The sequence below is a fragment of the Alligator sinensis genome, unplaced genomic scaffold, assembly GCF_000455745.1.
Source record: "Alligator sinensis unplaced genomic scaffold, ASM45574v1 scaffold27_1, whole genome shotgun sequence".
NCBI classification, from domain to species: domain Eukaryota; kingdom Metazoa; phylum Chordata; order Crocodylia; family Alligatoridae; genus Alligator; species Alligator sinensis.
The window spans coordinates 40935-51321 of record NW_005842554.1 but is presented as its reverse complement, the minus strand read 5'-3'; positions in this window follow the sequence as shown (position 1 = coordinate 51321).

Here is a 10387-nt window from a genome sequence, read left to right as displayed (position 1 = left end):
TGTATAGATCGGGCACTTTAGTAAGGCTTTTCTGGTGCTTTGATCTAGTAGCTGATTGAATCAGCTTTAGATAAAAGTGACAAAAAGCCCTGCTGAAGCACCCAATCTATGCAGATGCTGCAGAGCTAGATCAAAGTAACACACTGCTGGGGGAGGACTGTCAGGCAGGGGCTCTCCTTGCACCGCCGAGTCAGTATGCATCTTGTTTAAAATAAGGAAGTGATACTCCCACTGTACTCAGCCCTGGTGAGACCACAGTTGGAGTACTGAGTCTATTTCTGGGTGCCGCATTTCAATAAAGACACGTAAAAACCTGAAAGGGTCCAGCAAAGAGCCACCCATATGATCAGGGACTTGCAAGGCAAGCCATATGAGGAAAGGCTGAGGGACCTGGGGCTCTTTAGCCTAAAGAAGAGAAAGTTGAGAGGAGACTTGATAGCAGTTTACCACTATATCAGAGGACTGCATCAGGTGCTTGGTGAACAACTGTTCACTAGGGCACACCCTGGGAAGACCAAGACCAATGAATACAAACTCCTGGAAGGCCACTTCAGGCTTCATACCAAAAAAAAACCAACTCCTTCACAGTCAGGGTGTCCAGACTGTGGATTAAACTCCCTCCAGAGATGGTGCAGTCACCTACCTTGGAGGTTTTAAATAGGAGACTGGACAGTCACCTCGCTGGGGTCACTTAACCCCAGTTGTCTTTCTGCCTAGAGCAGGGGGGCTGGACCCAATGATCTGCGAGGTTCCTTCCAGCCCCTAACAATCTATGAATAATTTTTGTTTGTTTTACCTTTTAAGTTGGTGTCACTGTAATTAATAACCATGCACTAATAAAACCAAGATAGGATCTGTACCCAGTGTGGCTGTGGGAGCACAGTGACATTGGTCACCTTGGCTAGCCTTGCTCACCTCTTTTCCCAGGCTTGATTGAATTGGGGACCACTTCCCCTCTAACATTGGGTTCAGGTAAAATCAGACTCAGATTTGGCTTTCCTGGGTGGGCACCAAAGAGTTCATTTTCCCATTGGTTAGAGTACATCTTGCCTCAGGGAGCAACATTTGACCAATCTTGTGTGCATTAATAGTGAGCACAGAAATGGGTTAGTTTGATGTTCTGTGCATTCTAATAACTAACCACTACCACCAGCCCACAGCCCAATCCTGGAAGCACAAAGGAAATCCATTCCCATGCAGAGGAAAGGTACCAGAAGGGCTGGGAAGCCCTTTTGGCTAAATAGCAAAATCATGGTCCTCCTAAGAAAGAAGAAAGGCATATAAATGATGGAAGTTTGGGACAGGCCTCAAGGAGGGCTATACAACAGCCCGCACTTGTAGGGAACAGATTAAAAGGGCTAAAATGGTAACTGAATTAAATTAGCAACAGGAATTAAGGACAACAAGAAGTCCTTCTTTAGGTACACAGGGAACAGGAGGACAACAAATAGAAGTGTGGGGCCATTTCTCAACAACTCAGGACATCTGGTTACTGGCACTCAGGAAAAAACTGAACTCCTGAATGACTACTTTGCTTTGGTATTTTACCGGACTAAGGGGAAAATCATGCCAGATAGGGTACAGAATGAGAAGGGCAGGAGTGACTGCCTTCTTACTATTGCCATAGAACTGGTATATGACCAATTAAAAAAAATAGACATATGTAAGTCAGCAGGACTGGATGAACTCCAAACAAGAGTGCTGAAGGAGCTAGCCGAAGTCATAGCAGAACCACTGGCAAAACTCTTCCAAAACTTGTGGCGCTCCAGGGAGGTCCCTGAGGATTGGAAGAGGGCCAATGTTGTACTCATCTTCAAGAAGGGGAGGAGGGAGAACCCAGGTAACTACAGGCCAATCAGCCTAACTTCTATCCCAGGGAAAATCCTGGAAAAATTCATCAAAGAGTACATGTGCGATAGGTTTGCAGAAGGTAGGATTCTGAATGACAGCCAGCATGGCTTCATCATGGGCAGGTCTTGTCTTACCAACCTCATCTCCTTTTACAATCAGGTAACCCACCACCTGGATAAGAGAGAGGAGGTTGACATTGTATACTTTGACTTCCTAAAAGCTTTTGATCTGGTATCCCACAATGTTCTCACGAGAAAATTAGAGGATTGTGGGCTTAACTGCGAGACAGTCAGGTGGGTATGACTGGCTGTGGGGTAGGACCGAGAGAGTCCTAATGAATGGATCTGTGTCGTCCTGGTGAGAAGTGGCCAGCAGTGTCCCACAGGGGTTGGTGCTTGGTCCAGTACTTTTCAACACCTTTATCAATGATTTGGATGTGGGGATGAAAAGCTCACTAGCCAAGTTGATGGACAACACCAAGTTATGGGGAAGCATGGTCACGCTTGAAGATAGGCTACAGATACAGGCAGATCTAGACAGGCTAGCAAGTTGGGCAGGTCAGAACCAGATTAAGTTCAACATTGAGAAATGTAAAGTGCTCCACCTCAGGATGAACAACCCCTAACACACCTACAGACTTGGCAGCGCCAAACTGACCAGCACCACGAATGAAAGGGACCTGGGGATAATAATAGACCACAGTATGAACATGAGCCAGTAGTGAGATTCTGTAGCCAGCAGGGGAAATAATAGTCTGGTGTGAATCAATCAATGCATCTCCAGCAAAACCAAGGAAGTGCTTGTTCCACTCTACTCAGCATTGGTGAGACCCCGGGTTTAGGTTGTAGCCGTGTTGGTCTAAGGACATAGGCAGACAAGGTTCCTTGGGTGAATTTGATATCTTTTATTAGACCAACCCAAATGGTTGGAGAATAGTTATTAAGCAAGCTTTCGGGTTCAAAAACCCTTCGTCAGGCTCAGGAAGTGTCAGCAGTTGGTGTGTGCTCTTCCTGGATGGAATGAAAAGTAAACAAGCCAGGGGCTGGGCTGGGCTGCCTATGTCCTTTGTCCTTAGACCAACATGGCTACAACCCAAACCCCTGCACACTTTAACAAGGACATGGACACATGGTAAAGTTTGAGAGGATCCAGAGAAGGGCCACCAATATGATCAGAGACTTGCATGGCAAGCCATACGAGGAATGGCTGAAGGACATGGGACTCTTCAGCCTGGAAAAGAGAAAGCTGAGAGGGGGCTTAGTAGCAGCTTACCACTACACAAGAGGACTACATCAAGGGCTCAGTGAACAACTGTTCCCAGGGCACCCTTGGGGAAAGCCAGGAGTAATGGCCACAAACTCCTGGAAGACTGTTTTAGGCTCAACATTAGGAAAAACTTCAGTTAGGGTGCCCAGACTGTAGGAATCAGCTCCCTCCTGAGGTGCTGCAATCGCCTATCCTGGAAGTCTTCAAAAGGAAACTAGACAGTCACCTTGCTGAGGTCATCTGACCCCAGTTCTCTTTCCTGCCTGGTGCAGGTCCCTTCCAGCCTTACAGTCTATGAATCTATTAATAACCAGGCTACATTTTCTCTCTCCCATGGCAGAGAAAAGGGGGCCAGGAAGCCTCTTTGGCTAACCAGGGTGATCCAGGATATCTTAAGGGCAAAAGAAGTAGCATACAGGAAGTAGAAGCAGGGGGTAGCAAGCACGGAGGAGTACACTTCCTTGGCCTGCACCTGTAGGGAGTCAGTCAGAAAGACCAAGGCAACTCTAGAACTCAGGCTAGCGGCAGGGATTAAGGACAATAAAAAGTCCTTCTTTAGGTATGTTGGGAGCAAAATGAGGGTGCAGGGTAACACAGGACCCCTACAGGACAGGCCAGGAGGCTGGGCTTAGTGACAGTGTCGCTGGTAGGTTTTGTGTAGCTTCAGCCCCTTTTTGGTTGGTGCCTTCCTCCCTAGTGATGTCAGGGTGAAACCGCACCCTAGAGCCACCTAGATGGTTCTGAGCGCTGCCCCTACTTGCTTGCCATGACTTTGATGTTGATAGATGGGAGAGGCAGTTCCCTGTTGGGGGTCCCAGAGAAGTCATAGCCCTGGGTCTTTCTTCATGGCACTGCAAACCTTCCCTTTTCCCCACCTTTACTACATCCATGGCCTGGGAGAGCTCAGCCTCCTTGTACCTTTCCCTGGGGTGATCTCTTCTCACCTGTGAGGCCCGCCCCGAGCAGGGTCGGGTTTGTCCAGCCATCAGTCACTACAGGATTGATCCTTAATCTTCAGGCCAACCCGTGGATAAACTAAACACGCCCCAGCCTAGGGTAACAATAACTCAAAAGGCTTCTGGCGAAGGCATTAGGCATCTACTGACGAAGTACAGGGGACTCCGGCTCCCCAGACCCTCCTGGGGTGGGAGAGAAACTTGACATCAGCTCCTCCACTTACTCTTCCCAGGGACCCGCAGGTTAGGAGCTAATTACTCCTGTTCCCACCACCAGGTGGGAGTCTCCCCTTCCCCACTGGGCTCTGGGCCAGTTGCCGCCTGCTTCTCTTTCTTCACCTGGCTGCCCACCAAGTCTTGGCATCGCTCACCGCCCTTCCCCACCAAGATACCTGGCTACTCCTGCAGAGCCTGGTCTTCGCCCGCGACTGTGGGAATGACCTCCCTCTCCCTGCCATGCCTCTCTGGCCAACCCTGGCTCCTCAAGCTCAGACCCAGGGTTTTCCCTGCTGGGCTGCCCTGTCGGATGCTGGAGCGTCTCGCCCTGCGCCCTACTCTGCTGTTTCTACCCAGCTCCGCTGCCTGTGTCTCCACGCCAGCATCCTGCTCCTCCCTGCCAGTGCTCTGCTTCTCGCTGCTTGGTTCCACCACCCAAGGCTCCTTGCCGGGATCCTGGTACTGCCCACCATTGTCCTGTTGTTCCCTGCTCAGCTCCGCCATCTGCCTCACGCCGGCAGCCTCCGTCTCTGCCTCCCAGCAGCTGAGTGTCTCCCCAGCTGCCTTTTGAACAGCCCACGCTGCTCTCAGGCTCTGCCCCCGGGGTTCGCTGATGCACAGACTCAGGAAGCTGTGGAGCCACCAAGCCTGCATCAGCGTCTTCTCCCAGCTGCTGCTCATCCTGGCCCCTGCGGTAAGTATCAGGGCTCATCGGGCAGGGTCCCGGGACATGCTGGGAGGGGGGCTTCTGTCTCCCCTCCCACAGACGGATATCAGGGACAAGGCAGAGCTCTTCAATGAGTTTTTTGCCTCTGACTTCTTAAATAGAAAGCTACACAAACCCTCAATATGTATCACGGACATCAAGGGGAACATCAGCCAACCAACAGTCAGTGCCAACACACTAAAAGGACACTTGGAGGGACTGGGCATGTTCAAATCACTGGGACCGGAGGGACTCCACCCACAGGTAATGAAGGAATTAGTGAGTGTCATAGCTGAACCACTAGCAAGGATATATGAGCACTGATGGTACTCAGGTCAGGTCCCGGAGGATTGGAAGAGGGCCAATGTCATCCCAATCTTTAAGAAGGGGAGGAAGGAGGATCCGGGGAACTATAGACCAGTCAGCCTTACCACTATCCCAGGGAAAATCCTAGAAAAAATTATCAAGGAGCACATCTGTGGGAGCCCGCTGGCTAATGTGATGCGGAGGGGTAACCAACATGGGTTTATAGCAGGCAGGTCCTGCCTGACTAACCTAGTTTCTTTTTATGACAAGGCCACCAAATGTTTAGATGCAGGAGTCGAGGTGGATGTTAGCTATCTGGACTTCAAGAAGGCCTTTGACATGGTATCCCATACCATCCTTATAAATAAACTGAGGGGATTTGCCTTGGATGATTACACGGTAGACTGGGTAGCAAATTGGCTCAAGGGTCATACTCTGAGGGTGGTAGTGGATGGGTCGGTCTCAACCGGAAAGATGTGTGCAGTGGAGTCCCTCAGGGCTCAGTTCTGGGGCCAGTGCTGTTCAATATTTTCATCAGTGATCTGGACAAGGGGGTGGGAAGCACCCTATCCAAATTCACAGATGACACAAAAATATGGGGTGAAGCTAACACCCTGGAGAGGAGGAACCAGATCCAGGCTGACCTCAACAGGTTGGGGAAGTAGGCAGAGAGCAACAGGATGCAGTTCAACAAGGACAAGTGCAAGGTGCTACATCTAGGGAGAAAAAACTGCCGTCATACCTATAGGCTGGGGGCGACCTTCTCAGCACCACTGAGGCAGAAACAGATCTTGGAGTCACTGTTAACTCCAGGATGAACATGAGTCGTCAGTGTGATGAAGTAGTCAGCAGAGCCAATTGCACCTTGTCGTGCATCTGTAAGTGCTTCACAAACAGGTCCAGGGAGTTGATTCTCCCTCTCTATGCGGCACTGGTCAGACCGCAGCTGGAGTACAGTGTCCAGTTCTGGTTTAAGTAGAATGAGGACAACCTGGAGAGGGTCCAAAGAAGGGCCACTCACCTGATTACAGGTCTGCAGGGAAGGCCCTACAAGGAAAGGCTAAGGGACCGTAACCTCTTCAGCCTCTCCAAGAGAAGGCTGAGAGGGGACCTTGTGGCAGTGTACAAATTCATAAGGGGAGAGCAACACGAAATAAGCAATGATCTGTTTACCAGCGCACCCCCTGGAACAACAAGGAACAATGGCCATAAGCTACTGGAGAATAGGTTTAGACTGGACATTAAAAAAAAGTTATTCGTGGTCAGGGTTGCCAGGATCTGGAATGGACTTCCAAGGGAGGTGGTGCTCGCCCCATCCTTGGGAGTCTTCAAGAAGAGACTGGACAGGCACCTGGCTGGGGATCACATGATCCCAGGTTTGGTGACCCTTTTCTTGCCTGCCAGGGGCAGGGGGTCGGACTAGATGGCCCACTGAGGTCCCTTCTGACTCTATGAATCTATATTTGTGTTTAATGGTAACTGGGGAAAATATATGCATAGTTGAGCTACTGGCCTGGTGTATTGGATTTTAATGAGCACAGTATTGTGAAATTGGTATTGGATTGGTGGACTTTGTCAGCAATGACTTCTGTTGAGGACACCAGTGTGGAGGATTTGAGTGTGGCCGTGAAGGTAATCTGAAAACTGGTCTGAGCCTCAAATGTTCTAGACTGATTTTTGGCATTGTCCATTTGTTACCCTTCAGTTTTGGGACTCTGTCAGTTTGAAGGATGTTGAGTTTACTTACAGAAGTGTTCATAAGTAATGGGTTTCCTGGACCAAGTAGAAAAGAGAACATGCAAGCAGATGAAGAAAGTGCATATTTTGGGAGTGTTTGCATGTAACAGGAAGTTGTCAATGGAGGCAAAGCAGAGTGTGAAGCAGATTAAGGCTCTGAAAAAGGGCATGCTCAATGTTAAAAATGTAGAGGTCCAGGATCAGATAAGCACTCTGCAGGGTAACTTCTGTTGAGATGCAAATCAGATGGTTGAATTGGAACAAAAAGTGACTAGTGTGGAATTGGAAATTAACAATCTGGACAAGGAATGCAATTCCTGGAACGATAAAGCTGCAGATTTCCTGGCTGTTTCAGGATGTTATGGCAGGAATACTGTCAGATAGATTGAAGGCTAGCCATGAGAAGTACAAGTGGACCATTACAGATTTGGAAGGCAATTTAACTGTGGCTAAGAGGGATGGTATCTGCCCTCTGAAAGGTGGTAGTGAAATTGGAAGTGGCATAGACAGCAGTAGTGTCAGCAGTGAGTCTGTGGATTCTGATAAGACCGAAGTAGAATCCCCTAGAGCAGCTGTTCCCAAACTCTGACAGACTGTGCAACACCAATTTAAAATGATACAACCTTAAGTGCCACCAGCAAATTTTTGTCATATAAAGTAATTATAATAAATCTGTTAATGCGTACCACTGACAGACTGTCTGCACACCACTGGTAGTACACATACCACAGATTGGGAATCACTGGCCTAGAGCGCATTTCAGTACTACTGTTTCTTTGTGCAAGTGGTCTCCTCCCCAATCAGTAGAAATTGCACCATGAATGCCCATTGTGCCAATTCATGCAAAAAAGAAGACGACTAGACTGGGGATATGGGGGAAAGAACAGCAGTTGGAAACAGTTCAAACAACTGTCCCCCTTTTCATTGGAGCAGTTAAGGGTGATAGGGATTTCCCTATCACCCTTAACTGCTCCAATGAAAAGGGGGACAGTTTAGGACCCTTGAAAAAGGAGATGGTCAAAGCACGGCTTATTGACATGTTCCTGATAGAAAGAGAGGCACAATATATGTGACAGACTGGGTAGATTTAGTCCAAGAATTTTTAGACAGCAAGTATTTCTCAGCACTACTGATCCATGTTCATAACCAGACAGTGGGTGACACAGACAAAATCCATGATGCTTTACTGGATTTATTTTTTCCATGAAAAGCTGGCCATGGGACTGTTCCATGAGGAGTGGCAGCAGATTGATGAGCACCCTGAGGTGTACAAGAAAAGAAAGAAATTACTGTATTGGCAGTAGGGCTCCCATTAAGGGATGCTGCTCACATAAAATTTAACATCGGGAGTTTTAAAGAGCCTTTTGTTAATAGATTTATAGCCCCAGTTTGGATGTGTCATGGCAGTGGAGCCATAGAATTGAAATTGAGTGAGATGATCTGTTGGGCCCGCAACGGGTATGACATTTTCCAGCAGGGAATTAGAGAACAACAGAGACATGGCAAGTTTGCCATAATTAATACAAAGGCTTGGCATAATAATGACCAACAGCCTTTAAAGAGACAATGCCAGTCAGATCAGAAGTGGCAAAAAGGGTAGTGAGGCCAGTGATGATGGCAAGCCTAAGAGGAAGCAATATCAGGCAAGGCAAATTTTTCAGCATACTCATGACACTAGTGAAGCTGCTAAGAAGTCAAAGCTAAAGGTGCCCTTTGTAAAGGGATAGGCTAGAGAGTTAATGCCATCTGACTTTAAAGCAAGACTAGGAAAGTATAACAGTGATCCAGATGGGAGGAAACCTGGATACCAAGAGGGGTCCAGAGTTTATAGAAAGCACATCTTAGCACTGAAGGATGAGGTGTGGCATAACTTGTTGAGGTATGAAAAAAAAAGAGGATGTGGACGTGATGACTGTGAAAGCTTGGCAGGACATACACATGAAATTTAAATGACCAAATTAAAAAAACAGTGCACCTTGCACAAGAATGCAAGATCGTGACTGGGACCATGTGAAATAAAGCAATCCCAATTGATTTCATCTCCTGTGCCAGTTGCAAATGTACTTAATATTTTATTATGCTAAATCATCCATAAATAACTGCACATCCCTATATGACTGTATCTTCCTTGTTGACACACTGTCCCATGATTAAGGCATATTTCTCAGAACGCGCATTCAATTTCTGCCTGGGGTTTTGCAAATGTCTCCATAGACTATCACAAGTGCAAACTATTGTGGATTCTGCCCCACTGTTAAAACAACTACCCAAAACAGTGTCCTGTGATTAATGCCCCAAGGTATCCAGTTCAGTCAATCAAGACCCATTCCACTTGATTGAAGTTTAACCTCCAAACTGATCAAAAACTTGCAGAAACAAGTTTCACACCTGGACGATCCAAAACAGGATCAATACAGTTAGCAATTGTAATGTGATGGTCCCTTCCTACCTGCTTTGTTTCAGACTTTAAATAGACCAACTATCAAGGAAGAATGCTTTGAAGCTATACAATTGAACAGTATAAGAATGAAACAGCGTTACCAGCAAAGTGTGCCTTCCAGGAGTGAGAGAGAGAAAGAGAGAAATCATTGCAACATTGTAACCTGCACCCACCTGATCATCACTCCTGGGCCACAATCCATGCCCAGTGAAGGCTGTAAAGACTGAAATGGCTTCCTGCTGCATTGGTGAAAGACACTCTTGCAGCTAATATATACTAGGACTTTTGTGATAGCTCATTTACTGAATATTGAGAGGGAGTCTTTTTTTCTGTCATTTAGTTTCATAGCTCATTTGTAGTACAACTGTAACTCCTGCTGAGCACCTGTCAGCAGCAACAAAGGTCAGGTTCAATTTTGGGGTACTAAATATATTTTATCTTGGCTCGAGCCCCCCACCCAGTCTACCTGGGAAACACCAAATTAATTACTAGGATGTCCAGTAAAATCAACAATCCTTTTCTTGCAAGCAGTGTAAACACAAAATCCAAATTCTGTAGTTTTTCTTGTAATCTTGATGGAAATGATTTGATGGTATTGTTGAGGTTTTTGTTTTTTGTTTGCTGCAGTACAGAGGAAAAACACCCACAAATCGCACAAAAAACTCAACAATACCATCAAATCATTTCCATCAAGATTACAAGAAAAACTACAGACCTTGATCCCCCCGCTACCTAACCCGGGGACTTTTTACATGCTCCCTAAAATCCACAAACAAGGGAACCCTGGCAGACCTATCATATCCAACCATGGGACCCTAACTGAGGAAATATCAGGTTTTGTTGAATCCATCCTAAAACCGCTTGTCACCCACAGAGCAAGTTTTGTCCAAGACACCACAGACTTGCTAC